We start from the raw sequence: 18,320 nt of genomic DNA, 5'->3' as shown, positions 1-18,320 counted from the left end.
GCAGGGCAAAATAGACCTCATCTAGGCTTGTGTCCAGGACTTAATGCTCGTCCCTAGGGGCGACAGGAATCTTGGGGTTGCATACCAGACTCACCCGGGGAATCAGGCCTCGTCTCGAGGGGAAGCAAAGAACTCCGCTGTCCTTTTGAGTCGCGATGGGTATCTCTTGGAGCCCACTGTGTGCCCTAAAGGGAGTCAAGCCTCCTGTGCTGTTTGGATAGAGGACTCGGGATTCCTCTCCAGGCCATGCAGGAAAAGAAGGCCCTCATCTCGCGATGATGGCGGCGTCTCGTGGGTTTTCTAGACTGCTGCGCTAGTGCCGGGTTTCTGACGAGGTACGAGAGGGAGCTCAGGGAGCCTCTCGTGTGGCGCCAGGGAAGTCAGGTCCCCATGAGATGGCTAGGGGGAGTTCGTCATTGCTCTCGAGTCATGGTAGGGTAATCGGGCCTCAAGACGGGTTGAAGAAGGACTCTCGAGGTCTTTCTCGGGTCACTGCATAAAACCCAGGGTTCCCTTGACTTGTGCCTGCGACCTCAGGGAGCTTCTCAGAGTGCCTCTGAGAAGTCAGGGATACTGTGCAGTTTGGAGGGGCCTCTCGAGACTCCTCTGCATTTGGTGGAATGTAAGAGGGACTCATCTCGAGTTGAAGCAGGAACCTCAGTGTTCCTCTCCATTTCTGACTCAGATCGCAAGGTCCCTGCATGTTGGTACAGGAGAGTCAGGCCTCGTCTTTTCTGGAGGATGGGACTCCTCTTGCCTCTCGAGTTGTTCTCGAGGTGACAGGCCACTTGTCGAGCTGTGTGTGTAACCTGCCCGTTTTTCCAGATGATGCACAGGTGTGTTAGTGCCCCTTCGTGTTGTACCTTCATACTCAAGGCTGCCTTCCAAGAGGTGTCCGAGCATCGGATTCTTATCAAGAGCGGACCGGGAAATTGGAGTCTTTCAGCAAGTGGCACCACCCACAAAGCTACGTATCGAATTTCCCCATGAGACCGGCCTCATCCTGAGTTGTGCAGGGAAGGTCGGGCCCCCTTGCAGACAAAGCAGGGGAATCGACCCACCGGTCACGATCAGGAGGGGAGAAGGGGCTTAAATGAAGTGGTGCCGGGAACCTCGGTGTTCGCCTTGAGTGAGACCGGCGTGTTGGGGGACTTTTGGGGTCGCATCAAGGGTGCCAAGTACCGTTTCGCATTTCAAGACGGAACCTGGGACATCTTTTGAAACGCTGTAGCAGGCAAGGGCCTCATCTTGCGATGACGGGAGAACCACGTGGTTTTGCTCGAGTTGCGGCGGGATTCTCGAGTTATGACCAGGAATTTAGGCTTCCTTTTGTTGGCCTTGAAATCCAATCTTCCCTTCGGGTTGCGAGGGGGAGCTGGGTATTGCGCTAGAGTCACTGCAGGGCAAAAGAGACCTAATCTAGGCTTGTGTCCAGGATCTAACGTTGCTCTCCAGGGGCGACAGGGATCTCGGGTATGCATTCCAGACTCATCCAGGGAGTCAGTACTCACCTCGAGGGTAAGCAAAGAATTCCGCTCTCGTCTCGAGTCGCGATGGGTATCTCTTGGAGCCCACTGTGTGTACTAAAGGGAGTCAAGCCTCCTGTGGAGTTTGGAGAGAGGACTCGGGATTGGACTCCAGGCCATGCAGGAAAAGAAGGCCCTCATCTCGAGATGACGGTGGCGTCTCGTGGGTTTTCTCGAGCTGCGGCGCCAGTGTGGGGTGTCTCATGAAGTACCACGGGGATCTCAGGGAGCCTCTTGTATGGCGCCAGGAAAATCCAGTATTCCATTCGAGTTGCAAGTTAGAACTGGGGATTGCTCTCCAGTCACTGCAGGGCAAAATAGACCTCATCTACGCTTGTGTCCAGGACCTAGTGTTCCACTACTGGGCCAACAGGGATCTCAGGGTTGCATTCTCGACTCACCCGGAGAGTCAGGCCTCGTCTTGAGGGGAGAAAAAGGACTCCGCTCTCCTGTCGAGTCGCGACGGGTATCTCTTGGAGCCCACTGCGTGGCGTAAAGGGAGTGAAGCCTCCTATGGAGTTTGGAGATGACTCGGGATTGTTTTCCTGGCCATGCAGGAAAAAAGGCCCTCATCTCGCGATGACGGGGGCATCTCGTGGGTTTTCTCCAGCTGCGGCGCCAGTATCAGATTTCTCACGAGGTACAACGGGGAGCTCAGAGAGCCTCTCGTGTGGTGCTAGGGACGTCAGGTCTCCGTGCGTGTGGTGAAGGGGAGTGCGTGATTGCTCTCGAGTCATAGTAGGCGAATCGGGCCTCAAGATGCATTGAAGAAGGACTCTTGAGGTCTTTCTCGGGTTGCGGCAGGGAACCCTGGGTTCCCTTGATTTGTGTCGGTGACCTCAGGCAACTTCTAAGGGTGCCTCTGAGAAGTCAGGGACACTGTGGATTTGGGAGGGGCCTTTCGTTACTCAACTGGGTTTGGTGCAATCGAAGAGGGCCTCATCTCGAATGGAGGCAGGAACCTCAGGGGTGCTCTCCATATCTGACTCGGGTTGCAGGGTACCTGCAGAGTATGGACAAGAGAGTCACGCCTCGTCTTCTGTGGAGGAATGGATTTCCCCTTGCCTTTCGAGTTGTTCACGGAGTGACAGGCCACTTGTTGAGCTGAGTGTGGAACCTGCGGGTTTTTCCGGACGATGCAAGGGGGTGTCAGTGCCCCTTCGTGTTGTGCCTTCATCCACAGGGTTGCCTTCAAAGAGGTGTCCGGGCATCGGGTTCTTTTCAAGAGCATACCGGAAAATTGGGGTCTTTCAGCATGTGGTACCACCCACGAGGCTACGTCTCGAATTTCCTCGGGAGACCGGCCTCATCCTGAGGTGCGCCGGGAAGCTCGGGAACCCCTTGCAGACAAAGCAGGGGAATCGACCCACTGGTCGCGATCAGCAGGGAGAAGGGGCTCAGATGAAGTGGTGCCGGGAACCTCGGTGGTCCCCTCGAGTGAGACCGGTATGTCACGGCACTTTTGAGGTCGCATCAAGGGTGCCAAGTACAGTTTCGCACTTCAAGACGGAACGTGGGAATTCTCTGGAGATGCTGTAGCGGGCAAGGGCCTCATATTGCGATGACGAGGGAAACACGTGGTTTTTCTCGAGTTGAGGCGGGATTCTCGAGTTACAACGGGGAATTCAGGCTTCCTCTTGTGTTGGCCCAGGAAGTCCAATCTTCCATTCAACTTGTCAGAGAGAGCTGGGGGTTGCTCTCGAGTCACTTCAGGGCAAAGAGTCCTCATCTAGGCTTGGGTCCAGGATGTAATGTTCCTCTCCAGGGGCGACAGGGATATCGGGGTCGCATTCCAGTCTCACCCGGTTGGTCACGCCTCGTCTCGAGTGGAAGCAAAGGACTTCACTATCCTCTCGAGTCGGGACGCGTAACTCTTGGAGCCCAATGAGTGGCCTAAAGGGAGTCAAGCGTCCTGTGTAGCTTGGACAGAAGGTTCACGCTTGATCTGCATACCATTCATTAAAAGATGGCCCTCCTCTCGTGATGACGGGGGCATCTCATGGGTTTTCTCGAGCTGCGGCGCCAGTGTGGGGTTTCTCACGAGATATGATGGGGAGTTCAGGGAGCCTCTCGTGCGGCGCCAGAGAAGCCTGACTCCATGCGTGTGGCCAGGCAGATCGCGTCAATCCTCTCGAGTCATGGGAGGGACTAGGGCCTCAAGAGGCATTTAAGAAGGACTCTCAAGGTCTTTCTTGGGTTGGGGCGGGAAACACTCGTTTCCATCGACCTCTACAGGGGACCTTAGGGAACTTCCCAGGTGCCTCTGAGAGGTGAGGGATACTGAGGAGTTAGAGGGGCCTCTCGGGACTCCACTAGGTTTGACGAAATGAAAGAGGGCCTCATCTCGATTGGAGGCAGGAACCTCAGGCTTCCTCTCCATTTCTGACTCCGACCGCAGGGTCCCTGCAGAGTTGGGACAGGAGAGTCAGGCCTCGTCTTGTCTGAGTAACGGAACTCTGCTTGCCTCTTGAGTCGTTCAGGGGGTCTCAGGGCCCTTGACAAGCTGTGTGTGGAACCTGCGGGTGTTTCCAGAAGATGCATGGGGGTGTCAGTGCCCCTTCGTTTTGTGCCTTCCCCCACAGGGTTTCCTTCAAAGAGGTGTCCGGGCATCGGGTTCATTTCAAGAGCAGACCGGGAAATCGGGGTCATTCTGCATGTGGCACCACCCACGTGGCTCATCTCGAATTTCCTCGTGAGACCAGCATCATCCTGAGGTGCGCCGGGAAGGCCGGGAAACCCTTCCACACAAATTAGGGGAATCGATTCTCCTGTCGCGATCAGGAGGGGAGACGGGGCTCAGATGAAGTGGTGCCGGGACCCTCGGTGTTCCACTCGAGGGAACCCGGCGTTTCAGGGAACTTTAGGGGTCGCATCAAGGGAGCCAAGTACCGTTTCCCACTTCAGGACGGAACATGGGACTTCCCTGGAGATGCTGTAGCGGGCAAGGGCCTCATCCTGTGAAGACGTTGGAACCACGTCGTTTTTCGCGAGTTGCATCGGGATTCTCGAAAACGACAGGAATTTCAGGCTTCCTCTTGGGTTGGCCCTGGGAAGCCCAATCTTCAATTCGAGTTACGATGGAAAGCTGGGGGTTCTGCTCGAGTCACTACAGGGCCAAAGAGACCTCATCGAGGCGTGTGTCCAGGACCTAATATTCCTCTCAAGGGAAGACAGGGATCACGGGTTTCCATTCCAGACTCCCCCGGGGGGTCAGGACTCGCCTGGAGGGGAAGCAAAGGACTCCGCTTTCCTCTCAAGTCGCGACACGGATCTCTTGGAGCCCACTGAGTGGACTCAAGGGTGTCGAGCCTCCTCTTCAGTTTGGAGAGAGGACTCGGGATTGCTCTCCAGGCCAGGCAGGAAAAGAAGGCCCTCATCTCGCGATGACGGGTGCGTCTCATGGGTTTCCCCAGGCTGCTGCGCCCATGGGGGTTTTCTCACGAGGCACAACGAGGACCTCAGGGAGCCTCTCGTGCGGCGCCAGGGAAGTCAGGTCTCCATGCGCATGGCGAGGGGGAGCTGGTCATCACTCTCGAGTCATGGGAAACGGATAGGTCCTCAAGAGGCGTTGAAGAAGGACTCTCGAGGACTTTCTCGGGTTGCGGCAGGAAACACTCGTTTCCCTCGACTTCTGCAGGGGACCTTAGGGAACTTCCCAGGGTGCCTCTGAGAGGAGACGGATGCTGTGTAGTTGGCAGGGCCTCTCGGGACTCTGCTGGGTTCGGCGCAATGGAAGAGGGCCTCATCTCGAGGGGAGGCAGGAACCTCAGGCTTCCTCTCGGTTTCGGACTCCGACTGCACGGTCCCTGCAGTGTTGGGACAGGAGAGTCATGCCTCGTCTTGTCTGAGGAATAGAATTCTGGTTGCCTCTCGAGTTGTTCCGGGAGTCTCAGGCCCCTTGTCGAGCTGTGTGTAGACCCTGCGGGTTTTTCCGGATGATGCACAGGGGTGTCAGTGCCCCTACGTGTTGTGCCTTCACCCACAGGGTTGCCTTCGAAGAGGTGTCCGGGCATCGGGTTCTTATCAAGAGCGGACCGGAAAATCGGGGTCATTCGGCACGTGGCACCTCACACGTGGCTAGTCTCGAATTTCCTCCTGAGACCGGCCTCATCCTGAGGTGCGCCAGGAAGGCCGGGAACCCCTTCCAGACAAAGCAGGGGAATCGACTCTCCTGTCGCGATCAGGAGGGGAGAAGGAGCTCAGATGAAGTGGTGCCGGGACCCTCGGTGTTCCCCTCGAGGGAACCCAGCGTGTCGGGGAACTTTTGCGGTCGCATCAAGGGTGTCAAGTACCGTTTCGCCCTTCAGGGCGGAACATGGGACTTCCCTGGAGTCACCGGCAACTTCGGTGTTCCCCTGGAGTGAGACCGGTATGTTGGGGAACTTTGGGGTCGCATCAAGGGTGCCAAGTAGCATTTCGAACTTTAAGATGGAACGTGGGACTTCTCTTGAGACTCTAGCTGGCAAGGGCCTCATATTGCCATGAAGGGGGAACCACATGGTTTTTAAGACTTGAGGCTGAATTCTCGAATTACGATGGGAAATTTAGACTTCCTCTTGTGTTGACCGTGGGAAGACCAAACTTCCATTCAAATTGTGAGGGAGAGATGGAGGTTGCTCTCGAGTCACTGTAGGGCAAAATAGACCTCATCTAGGCTTGTGTCTAGGACATAATGTTCCACTCCAGGGGCGACAGGGATCTCGGGGTTGCATTCCAAACCCACCCGGGGAGTCAGGCCTCGTCTCCAGGGAAGCAAAGGACTCCGCTCTCCTCTCGAGTCGCACCGGGTATTTCTTGGACCCAACTGAGTGGCCTAAAGGGAGTCAATACTCCTGTGAAGTTTGGAGAGAGGACCAGGAATTGCTCTCCAGGTCAGGCAGGAAAAGAAGGCCCCCATCTCTCCTTGACTGGGGCATCTTGTGGTTTTTCTCGAACTGCGGCGCCAGTGTGGGTTTTCTCACGAGGTACGATGGGGTACTCAGGGAGCCTCTTGTGTGATACTAGGGAAGTCAGTTTTCCTGCATGTGGCGAGGGGAGCGCGTCCTTGCTCTGGAGTCATGGTAGGGGAATCGGGCATCAAGAGACGTTGAAAAAGGACTCTCCAAGTCTTTCTCGGGTTACTTCAGGAAACTCTGGGTTCCCTCGACTTGTGCCAGTGACCTCAGGTAGCTTCTCAGGGAGCCTCTGAGAATTCAGGGATACTGTGGTGTTGGGAGGGGCCTCTCGGGACACCACTGAGATTGGTTCAATGGAAGAGGGCCTCTTCTCTAGTTGAGGCAGGAACCTCAGGGTTCCTCTCCATTTCTGACTCCAATTGCAGGGTCCCTGAAGAGTTGGGACAGGAGAGTAAGGCCTCGTCTTGTGTGAAGGAATGCAACTTCACTTGCCTCTCGAGTTGTTCACGAGGTGACAGTCCACATTTGGAGCTGTGAGTGGAATCTGCGGGTTTTTCCAGACGATGCATGGGGATGTCAGTGTCCCTTCGTGTTGTGCCTTCATCCACAGGGTTGCCTTCGAAGAGATGTCCGGGCGTCAGGTTCTTATCTAGAGTGGACCAGGAATTCGGGATCTTTCAGCATATGGCACCAACCATGAGGCTACTTTTCGAATTTCCTCATGAGACCGGCCTCATCCGGAGGTTCGCGGGGAACGTCGGGAACCCCTTGCAGACAAAACATGGGAATCGACCCTTCTGTCGCGATCAGGAGGGGTGAAGGGGCTCACAGGAAGTGGTGCCGTGAACTTTGGTGTTTCCCTCGAGTGAGACCGGTATGTCAGGGAACTTTGGGGGTCGCATCAAGGGTGCCAAGTACCGTTTTGTACTTCAGGATGGAACGTGGGACTTCTCTTGATACGCTGTAGCGGCCAAGGGCCTCATCTTGCGATGACGGGGGAGCCACGTGGTTTTTCTCGAGTTGCGGCGGGATTCTCGAGTTACGACGGGGATTTCAGGCTTCCTCTTGTATTGGGCCAGGGAAGTCCAATCATCCATTCGAGTTGCGAGGGAGAGCTGGGGGTTGTGCTCGAGTCACTGCAGGGCAAAGGAGACCTCATCTAGGCTTGTGTCCAGGACCTAATGTTCCTCGCCAAGGGCCACAGGGATCTCAGGTTTGCATTCCAGACTCACCCAGGGAGTCAGGCCTCATGTCGAAGGGAAGCAAAGGACTCCGCTCTCCTTTCGAGTCGCGACGGGCACCTCTTGGAGCCCACTTTGTGGCCTAAAGGGAGTCAAGCCTCCTGTGAAGTTTGGAGAGAGGACTTGGGACTGCTCTCCAGGCCATGCAGGAAAAGATGGCCCTCATCTCGCGATGACGGAGGGATCTTGTGGGTTTTCTCGAGCTGCGGCGCCAGTGTGGGGTTTCACACGAGGTACGATGGGGAGCTCAGGGAGCCTCTTGTGGCGCCAGGGAAGTCAGGTCTCCATGTGCGTGGCGAGGGGGAGCGCATTATTGCTTTCGAGCTATGGTAGGGGAATCTGACCTCAAGACACATTGAAGAAGGACTCTCGAGGTCTTTCTTCGGTTGTGGCAGGAAACCCTTATTTCCCTCGACGTTTGCCGGTGGCCTCAAGGAGCTTCTCAGAATGCCTATGAGAAGTCGGGGGTACTGTGGAGATGGGAGTGGCCTCTCGAGACTCCACTGGGTTTGTTTTAATGGAAGAGGGCCTCATCTCAGGTTGAGGCAGGAACCTCAGGTTTCCTCTCCATTTCTGACTCAGATCGAAGCGTGCCTGCAGAGTTGGGATTGGATACTCAGGCCTCGTCTTGTCTGAGGAAGGGAACTCCGCTTGCCTCTCTCGTTGTTTAAGGGGTGACAGGCCAGTTGTGGAGCTGTATGTGGATCCTGCAGGGTTTTCCGGACGATGACAGGGTTGCCAGTGCCCCCTCGTGTAGTGCCTTCATCCACAGGGTTGCCTTAGAAGAGGTGTCCGGGCATCGGGTTCTTATCAGGAGCAAGACCGAGAAATCGGGGTCTTTCGGCACGTGGCACCAACACGAGGCTACGTCTCGAATTTCTTCGTGAGACTGGCCTCATCCTGAGGTGCGCCATGAAGGTCGGGAACCCCTTCTAGACAAAGCAGGGGAATCGACCTTCCTGCCGTGATCAGGAGGGGAGAAGGGGCTCAAATGAAGTGGTGCCAGGAACTTCGGTGTTCCCTTGGAGTGAGACCAGTATATTGGGGAACTTTTGGGGTCGCATCAAGGGTGCCAAGTAGCATTTCGAACTTTATGACGAAACATGGGACTTCTCTTGAGACTCTGTAGCGGGCAAAGGCCTCATATTGCGATGAATGGGGAACCACGTGGTTTTTAAGAGTTGCGGCGGGATTCTCGAGTTACAACGGGAAATTCAGACTTCCTCTTGTGTTGGCCCAGTGAAGACCAATCTTCCATTCGAATTGCGAGGGAGAGATGGGTGTTGCTCTCGAGTCACTGTAGGGCAAAATAGACTTCATCTAGGCTTTTGTCCAGGACATAATGTTCCTCTCCGGGGCAACAGGGATCTCGGGGTTGCATTCCAGACTCACCCGAGGTAAGGCCTCATCTCGAGGGGAAACAAAGTACTCTGCTCTCCTCTCAAGTCGTGACAGGTATCTCTTGGAGCCCATTGAGTGGCCTAAAGGGAGTAAAGCCTCCTGTGAAGTTTGGAGAAAAGACCAGGGATTGCTCTCCAGGTCAGGCAGGAAAAGAAGTCCCCAATCTCGCGATGACGGTGGCGTCTCGTGGGTTTTCCCGAGCTGTGGCGCCAGTGTGGTGTTTCTCACGAGGTATGACGGGGAGCTCAGGGAGCCTCTCATGTGGCGCCAGGGAAGTCAGGTGTCCATGCGCATGGCGAGGGGGAGCGTGTCATTGCTCTCGAGTCATGGTAGAGGAATCCGGCCTCAAGACGCGTTGAAGACGGACTCTTGAGGTCTTTCTCGGGTTGCGGCAGGATACCCTGTGTTCCCTCGACTTGTGCCGGTGACCTCAGGGAGTTGCTCAGGGTGCCTCTGAGAAGACACTGATACTGTGGTGTTGGGAGGGGCCTCTCGGGACTCCACTGCGTTTGGTGCAATGGAAGATTGCCGGGAGCCAGCGAGAGACATTCCACTCGTGACAAATGTCATGAGGAAAGAGTCTCGGCATACGCAAAGGCGGGATCGAGCCTCCGGGAGTTCCCCCGTATATTCTTCAGCATCTACCCCCAAAAACCAAAGTCTGCCTTCTTTATTGCTTTGTTCTCTCACCTCTGACATTACTGGGGATGTCCCCCACCACCATCTCACTCTCTCTGTCAAAGAGCTAACTTACAGCTCCAACTAATAATGTTCCTGGGCAATTAGTAGTGTTTAAATCCAAACCCCTCAGATGGTTTTCTAACTCGCCTGACAAGTTTACCCGGTCTCCTACAGCTATGCATACGATTGTGTACAGTCTCCCAGCCTCGAGACGCACGGGAAGTTTAAGATATTCAAATAGCTTAGAGCCTCTCAGAGAGTTAGAAACTGTCAGAATAAAACTAGTAAAAGATTTCATTGATGAACCAATGCTTTTTGCCAAGTTTCCACATCCCCTGAATTGTATCCTTGAATGTGTGCTAATTAATATAGTTGGTATGTAGAAAAAATAAGTAGTGGCCTTGATGTTGGTAACTTTAGACCCTTAAGGTAATAAATTCTTTTCTTTGTTGTAAACCCATTACACATCCTCCCTATAGGAATGCAATTTTATCTTCGAAAGATGGCGCCAAGCCTTAAACAATTACTCTTAGAGAAAATAACTCTTATGGTTGATAAGTCTTTGTCAAGAGTCATAAAATGTTAATAGGTCTTCTGGCCAGAAGATGATGTAAATCATCTAAACCATTTTTATACGATAAATCTGCAGAAAAGAAACCCTGGTTTTTGATAAGGATTAAAGACTGCTGACTTTGCATCCCCTATTATCCTCTATGTGTAACTTAGGGTATTAAAACCTGTGTTGAAAATAAAGCTATGGGCCTTGCTCGCCAACGCTTGGTCTCCCCATGTCATTATTCCCCTCAATTTTCAGATGAGTGTCCATCTGGAGCGCGGATATCCTCTGCGACCATTTATTTGCCTGGGCTTCGAAGACCCACTCGATAAGGTGTCTAAGGTGGGGCACCTTCCTCTATTCTAGAGGGCACTTGCAGCCTCCGTGGTCAGAGCTAACCTGGTGTCACGGGTTATATTGATTTTCCGCATAAACCAAGCTACTCAGCTGCTTTTCTCCACTGAATTTTCCTACTGAGCTATCCTCATTCTATGACTCTTTATATCTTTGATGAATAAATAAATATATAAATAGGTCGCCTACTCCATCTTCCCTTCGAATACCCTGGATCAGCTGGGGCTGGACCTCTGCAGGTGGCGCCCGAGACAGGCATTTCGAAGGTAAATCCCCAACCCCATTCCCCCAGTGTTCAGTTTTGGGGACAGATAGGATCCCACTTAGGGGGCTGCAGATCCCCTTGTAGAATAGACAGGGCGAGAGGAGTGGGAAGTGTTGAAGAGTTAGAGAGAAAAAACGGTTTCTAAAAAGGCTGACAAAAAAGGCCTAATCTTTAGATAGCTAAAAGCAAAATCTTTTACTATCCTTAAGTTTCTGACATGGGCAACACTGAATCAAATGAAAGACAGCTCTTTATAGGAGTAATTTTACAGTTATTAAGTAAAAGAAGAATCAAGGTTAAAAAATCTTCCATTCAATCATTTTTTACATTTGTACAAGACCACTGCCCTTGGTTTCTACAACAAGGCACTGTTAACCTAGATATCTTGAAAAAACTAGGAAAACAGCTAAGAGCTTATTGTGCTCTGCAAGGTTTGGAAAAAATCCCTACTTACACCTTTCCTCTGTGGAATATGACTAGAGATGTTTTAGATCCAGCTCATGAATTTGAAAAGGTACCTGTTAAAGAGGAAAGTAAAGTTGGAAAAGTACCTGTTAAACAAAAAAGCAAATCTGAAAAGGTACCTGTTATAAAGAAAAGTGAAAATGAAGAGGCTATACCTAGCTATCGACAGCTAAATGAATGGCTAGCCGCTATGACTGCCAATGAGCATGTAAAAGATAGGGATGAAAAGAAAGATCAGCTCTCCCCTCAATTTGAAAAAGGTTTAGAGGAAACAGCAGCTCGATGCCATTCTGATGAGGATTTTTTTTTTTTAAGCTAAAGATGCTCCTAAAAGTTTAAGAAAGCATCCCTAATCAGACCATCCGCTCCTAGGAGGTTGAGGGAAACATCCCCGATCAGACAGTTCGTAAGATTTAGTTACCAAACAGTTAAAGGATCTCCGGAACAGAAGAGGAAAACTTCGGGACGCTCCCATCCCCCTATGCCTCCTCCTCCATGTCGGGGTAAAGGGCCACCGCTAGGAGTTTCCCGGAGAAGGATTTTCTCTAGTCCCAAGGATGAACTTGATCCTCACCTTGAGGCTTCTTTTCTAGTCCCCTCTGCAGTTTAGCCAGGGTAAAGAGGTTACAAAATAAATAAAAATATTCTCTAAAATTAAAAAAAAATTAAAAATGGATTTCTCTGCATCTAAGAATAGACAAATATTTATTGACTGTGGAATATGATTAGAAATGTCCTGGACCTCCGTCACGAGGCTGTTAAATAGCCTATGGGGGAGGCTATAGAGGTGGATGGTGGTGAGTCTCCATTTACTGCACAGATCATATTTTCTGCCATTGAAAAAAAAAAAGGAGGGAGAAAGTGGTCTACCTCCCAAGGAAGGAGAGGGCTTACAGGACGCTGCGGCCGAGAGCCCTGGCGAGCTCCCTCCCCCTCTGCGCAAACCTTTAAAAAACTTATCCACCACTTTCTGATTTAAGGCGACTGCCACCGCCTTCGATTGTGCCTCCCAGGACCCAGGAGTTCCCCACTTTGCCCCCAAAGCCTCCCAAAGTGTTGCCTAAGACTGAGGAAGATAAAAAGTTTTTTAAACAAAGGAGCTTTTAGTACACAATATGCAGAGCGTGCTCCTTGGAGAAAACTCCCTCAGGGGGGTCTCACCCAGGCTAGGAGAAAAGCGAAAAGGCAAGGAGATTTAATAACAATATTAACCCCTGATGTGCCGCTTACTCCAATTCCAACCGGAGTGGCTGGCCCCCTATCTGAGGACATTGTAAGATTTGTCCTGGGGCGTAGCTTGCTTTCTTTTAAAAAAAATTAAATAAAAAAAAAGAAAGAAAAGAAATTTCGCTGGTGCATGGTGTAGTAGATTCTGATGATATTGAGAAATTAAAGTCTTGATCTCACTGCCTATCAAAACTGTACAAATTAATAAAGGTCAAAGAGTAACACAGCTTTTACTTTTACCTTACTATCAGACAAGGAAAAACTTGACTTCTCAATCTAAGAGCCACAAAACATTTGGATCTAGTGATCTAGCCTTTTGGGTGCAGGAAATTACAGTTCCAAGGCCTTTAAAAGATCTTTTAATTCAAGAGAATAAAACGCCAGGGCTATTAGACACAGGAACAGACGTCTCTTAACATTGCTGGGAAAGACTGGCCCAGCTCCTGGCCAACACATAATACTGAAAATGAGTTGGTGGGATTAGAGAAAGTGGTATGTGGGGTGGAGATGCTGTACAGGTGGTACATTTAACAATACTTTATATATTGTTATAAATACATAATATAAATGTATTTGCCTAATTACAGTTTGCCTAATTAGGTATGGGTATAAATAAAATATAATAAAGGTACACCTAATTCTATTTATAGATCTATACTTAATTAATTTGTATATAAATTAATATGTATACTATATACACACACACATATATATATACTGTATAATTAAATATATATGGCAGTAATATAATGTGTGTGTGGCTGATATTAATTGGTATGGATTGATGTGCTGTGATGATATATGTTCTATATACTGTATAATTATAAATGTGTGACATGTATTATTACAGTATATTGGTTTGTGTTGGTTGGTATTAGCTGTGTATGTGTTGTATTGTTGTAATATATATTAATTAATATATTAATTATAAAGATTAATTCAAGTATATTGATTTATATATATTATATGTCAATAACTTTATACTTGTTGCCATATATAAATACATATATAAATGCATTTTGCATTTAGGTATATCTGTATACCTGTATACCAAAATGAGATAAGGAGGTTATACATTTATTACTTAAATTTATACAGAGACCTAAACTAAACATTAGACCTAAATTAACATATCCATAGGGAAACAGCTAGACAAATAGTGAAGTTATGTTCCAATTGTAATTAATCACTTAAACGTAAACACATGGGGGCAGACTACAATGATGAGACACTAGATGCCTGAATTACAGGCTACGACTAGGCCCCTGGTCAAGTAAAAAGGCCTCCTTACGGGAGAGTGAAAAAGGCCAGATGTGTTGGTAACTTGTGGGAGAGGGTATGCTTGTATATTTCTACAGAATGCAGATTCTCCGGTTTGGATCTCAGACAAATTCGTCATGTCACATTCCCCAAAGACCAGGTTCGCGGCCCGCGCACTCGCTCGCTCCCCCTCCCCCAGCCAGCTCTCGCCTCCGCGCCACCAGCAGCACCTCGCACCCACCTCTCTGCACCCCGTGACCTAGAGCAAAGAAGTCTGTGCAGCGAGTGAGGGCCAGAGAGGAAAGCGCGCCCGCGGAGTGCCGTCCAGACCAGCGTGGCCCCACCGGCGAGAGGGGACCGCCCTGAGCCCAAGCGGTGGCGGCTAGCCCTAAACCACGAACCCTGCCCCTCCGCCCACCATAGGCGCCTTGGCCCACAGCCTGCCGCTCGCGTTCTGCCTCCTGATGCTGGGGACACTGCTCCCCCGGGCTGACGCCTACAGCTGCTCCCTGGTTCATCTTGTTTAAACCCTCAATATAATGTTTGCTCCTTTGTAATGCTACAACATCCACCTTATCTTATGATGTAACCACTTATTGAATTATGGTCTTGCTGTATTACAACAACTACAGGATTTAATGCAAACACGACGGTTTGTGGGCTTACTTATCTTGGGAACAGCAGCTTTGATAAGTGCAATCACTTCTGTTACTGTGGCAGCAATATCATTGACTCAACAAGTACATACTGCTCAATATGTTGATTCTATGTCCAAAAATGTTTCTTTAACATTGGCAACACAGGAAGCTATAGAGAGAAAATTAGAAATGAGGGTAGACGCCCTAGAGGAAGCAGTAATACATATTGGGACTGAATTGCAGGCTTTAAAGGTGAAAATGGCATTGTCTTGTCATGCTGACTATCGGTGGATATGTGGAACACCCCTGAAAGTAAATGAGACAGATTTTGAATGGGAAAAGATTAAAAACCATATTTCAGGTATCTGGAACAGCTCTGACATTGGTTGAGACGTAGGGAAACTTCACTATCAAATAGCAACCATGGAGCACTCCCGATTAGATTTTACTGCTGCTGGAACAGCAAATGATTTCTTCCATACTTTCCCTAACTACATCTCAGGAAAGAATATTCTGTCTAATGTCTTTAGCTATGCTGCGGTGGCTGCTTTAATTCTGCTTCTCATAATCATTCTTCCTTGTATTGTCAGGATTCTTCGGCAGAGTAACCAGAGGCTCGAGACTGAGCTACATCTGGCTGTTTTAAGAAAGAAAAAACGGGGAGATGCCGGGAGCCGGCGAGAGACATTCCACTCGTGACAAAGGTCATGAGGAAGGAGGCTGGGCATACACAAAGGCGGGATCGAGCCTCGGGAGTCCTCCTGGATATTCTTGAGCATCTACCCCCCAAAACCAGAGTCTGCCTACTTTATTGCTTTGTGCTCTCACCTCTGACTTTACTGGGAGCTGTCCCCCACCACCATCTCACTCTCTCTGTCAAAGAGCTAACTTACAGCTCCAATTAATAAAGTTCCTGGGCAATTAGGAGTGTTTAAATCCAAACACGTCAGATGGCTCTCTAACTCGCCTGACAAGTTTACCCGGTCTCCTACAGCAATGCATACAATTGTTTACAGTCTCCAAGCCTCGAGAGGCACGGGAAGCTTAAGATATTCAAATAGCTTAGAGCCTCTCAGAGAGTTAGAAACTGTCAGAATAAAACTAGTAAAAGATTTCATTGATGAACCAATGCTTGTTGCCAAGTTTCCACATCCCCTGAATTGTATCCTTGAATGTGTATTAATTAATATAGTTGGTATGCAGAAGAAATAAGTAGTGGCCTTGGTGTTACTAACTTTAGACCCTTAAGGTAATAAATTATTTCCTTTGTTGTAAGCCCATTACACATCTGCCCTATAGGAATGCAATTTTATCTTTGAAAGATGGGGCCAAACCTTAAAATAATTACTCTTAGAGAAAATAAGTCTTACGGTTGATAAGTCTTTGTCAAGAGTCATAAAATGTTAATAGGTCTTCTGGCTAGAAGATGATGTAAATCACCTAAACCATTTGTATATGATACATTTGCAGGACAGAAACTCTGGTTTTTGATAAGGATCAAAGGCTGCTGTCTTTGCATCCCCATTATCCTCTATGTGTAACTTAGGGTATAAAAACACCTGTTGAAAATAAAGCTACGGGCCTTGATTGCCAACGCTTAGTCTCCTAAGTCATTCTTCCCCTCAATTTTCAGATGAGTGTCCATCTGGAGCGCGGATATCCTCTGCGACCATTTATTTGCCTGGGCTTCGAAGACCACTTGTGAAGGTGTCTAAGGTGGGGCACTTTTCGCTATTCGAGAAGGAGCCTGCGGCCTCCGTGGTCAGAGCTAACCTGGTGTCACGGGTTATACTCATTTTCCGCATAAACCAAGCTACTCAGCTTCTTTTCTCCACTAAATTTTCCTACTGAGCTATCCTCATTCTATTACTCTTTATATCTTCGATAAATAAATCAATAGGTCGCCTACTCTGTCTCCCCTTCGAAAACCCTGGACCAGCCGAGGCTGGACCTTGTCAGAAGAGGGCCTCATCTCGATTTGAAGCAGGGACCTCAGGGTTGCTCTCCATTTCTGACTCTGAACACAGAGTCCCTACAGAGTTAGGACAGGAGAGTCAGGCCTCGTCTTGTGTGGAGGAATGGAACTCCACTGGACTCTCGAGTTGTTCACCGGATAACAGGCCACTTGTCGAGCTGTGTGTGGAACCTGCGGTTTTATCCGGACGATGCATGGGGGTGTCAGTTCCCCTTCGTTTTTTGCCTTTATACACAGGGTTGCCTTCGAAGAGGTATCCAGCCTTCAGATTTTTATCAAGAGCAGACCAGGAAATCAGTGTCTTTCGGCATGTGGCACCACCCACAAGCCTACGTCTCGAATTTCTTCTTGAGACGGACCTCAACCTGAGGTGCACCAGGAAGGTCGGTAACCCTTTCAGACAAAGCAAGTGAATCGACCCTCTTGTCCCGATCAGGAGGGGAGAAGGGGCTCAGATGAAGTGGTGCCGGGAACCTCGATGTTCCCCTCAAGTAAAACTGGGATGTCGGGGAACTTTTGGAGTCACATCAAAGGTGCTAAGTACCATTTCAAACTTCAAGACGGAACGTGAGACTTCTCTTGAGACGCTGTAGCTGGCAAGGGCCTCATCTTGTGGTGACGGGTTAACCACGTCGTTTTTCTCGAGTTGTGGCGGGATTCTCGAGTTAGGTCAGGAAATTCAGGCTTCCTCTTGTGTTGGCCCAGGGAAGTCCAGTCTTCCATTCGAGTTGCGAGGGAGAGCTAGGGATTGCGCTTGAGTTACTGCAGGGCAAAAGAGACCTTATCTAGGCTTGTGTCCAGGACATAATGTTCGTCTCCAGGGGGGACAGGGATCTCGGGGTTGCTTTCCTGATGCACCCGGGGAGTCAGTCCTTGTCTCGAGGGGAAGCGAAGGACTCCGCTCTCCTCTCGAGTTGCGACGGGTATCTCTTGGAGCCCACTGAGTGGCCTAAAGGGAGTCAAGCCTCCTGTGGAGTTTGGAGAGAGGACTCGTGATTGCTCTCCAGGCCATGCAGGAAAAGAAGGCCATCATCTCGCGATGAAGGGGGCGTCTCGTGGGTTTTCTCGAGCTGCAGCGCCAGTGTGGGGTTTCTCATGAGGTACTACGGGGAGCTCAGGAAGCCTCTCATGTGGCGCTTGGGAAGTCAGGTCTCCATGCGCATTGCGAGGGGGAGCGCGTCATTGCTCTAGAGTCATGGAAGGTGTATCGGGCCTCAAGAACCGTTAAAGAAGGACTTTCAAGGTGTTTCTTGGGTCACGGCAGTAAACCCTGGGTTCCCTCGACTAGTGCCGGTGGCCTCAGGGAGCTTCTCAGTGTGCCTCTGAGAAGTCAAGGATACCCTGGAGTTGGGAGGGCCCTCTCGGGACTCCACTGGGTTTGGTGCAATAGAAGAGGGCCTCATCTCGAGTGGAGGCAGGAACCTCAGGGTTCGTCTCCATTTCTGACTCTGATCGCAGGGTCCCTGCAGAGTTGGGACAGGAGAGTCAGGCCTCGTCTTGTAAGGAGGAATGGAACTCCGCTTGCCTCTCGAGTTATTCACGGGGTGACAGGCAACTTATCGAACTGTGTTTGGAATCTGGGGGTTTTTCCGGACGATGCACGAGGGTGTCAGTGCCCCTTCGTGTTGCGCCTTCTTCCACAGGGTTGCCTTTCAAGAGGTGTCCGGGCATCGGGTTCTTATCAAGAGTGGACCGGGGAATCGGGGTCTTTCAGCATGTGTTACCACCCATGAAGCTACGTCTCAAATATTCTCGTTAGACCGGCCTCATCCTGAGGTGCGCCGGGAAGGTTGGGAACCCCTTCCAGACAAAGCACGGGAGTCGACCCTCCAGTCA

Source organism: Bubalus kerabau, chromosome 13, assembly GCF_029407905.1.
Source record: "Bubalus kerabau isolate K-KA32 ecotype Philippines breed swamp buffalo chromosome 13, PCC_UOA_SB_1v2, whole genome shotgun sequence".
Taxonomy (NCBI): domain Eukaryota; kingdom Metazoa; phylum Chordata; class Mammalia; order Artiodactyla; family Bovidae; genus Bubalus; species Bubalus kerabau.
The sequence above is the reverse complement of the archived record's forward strand: the minus strand, read 5'-3'. Positions refer to the sequence as shown.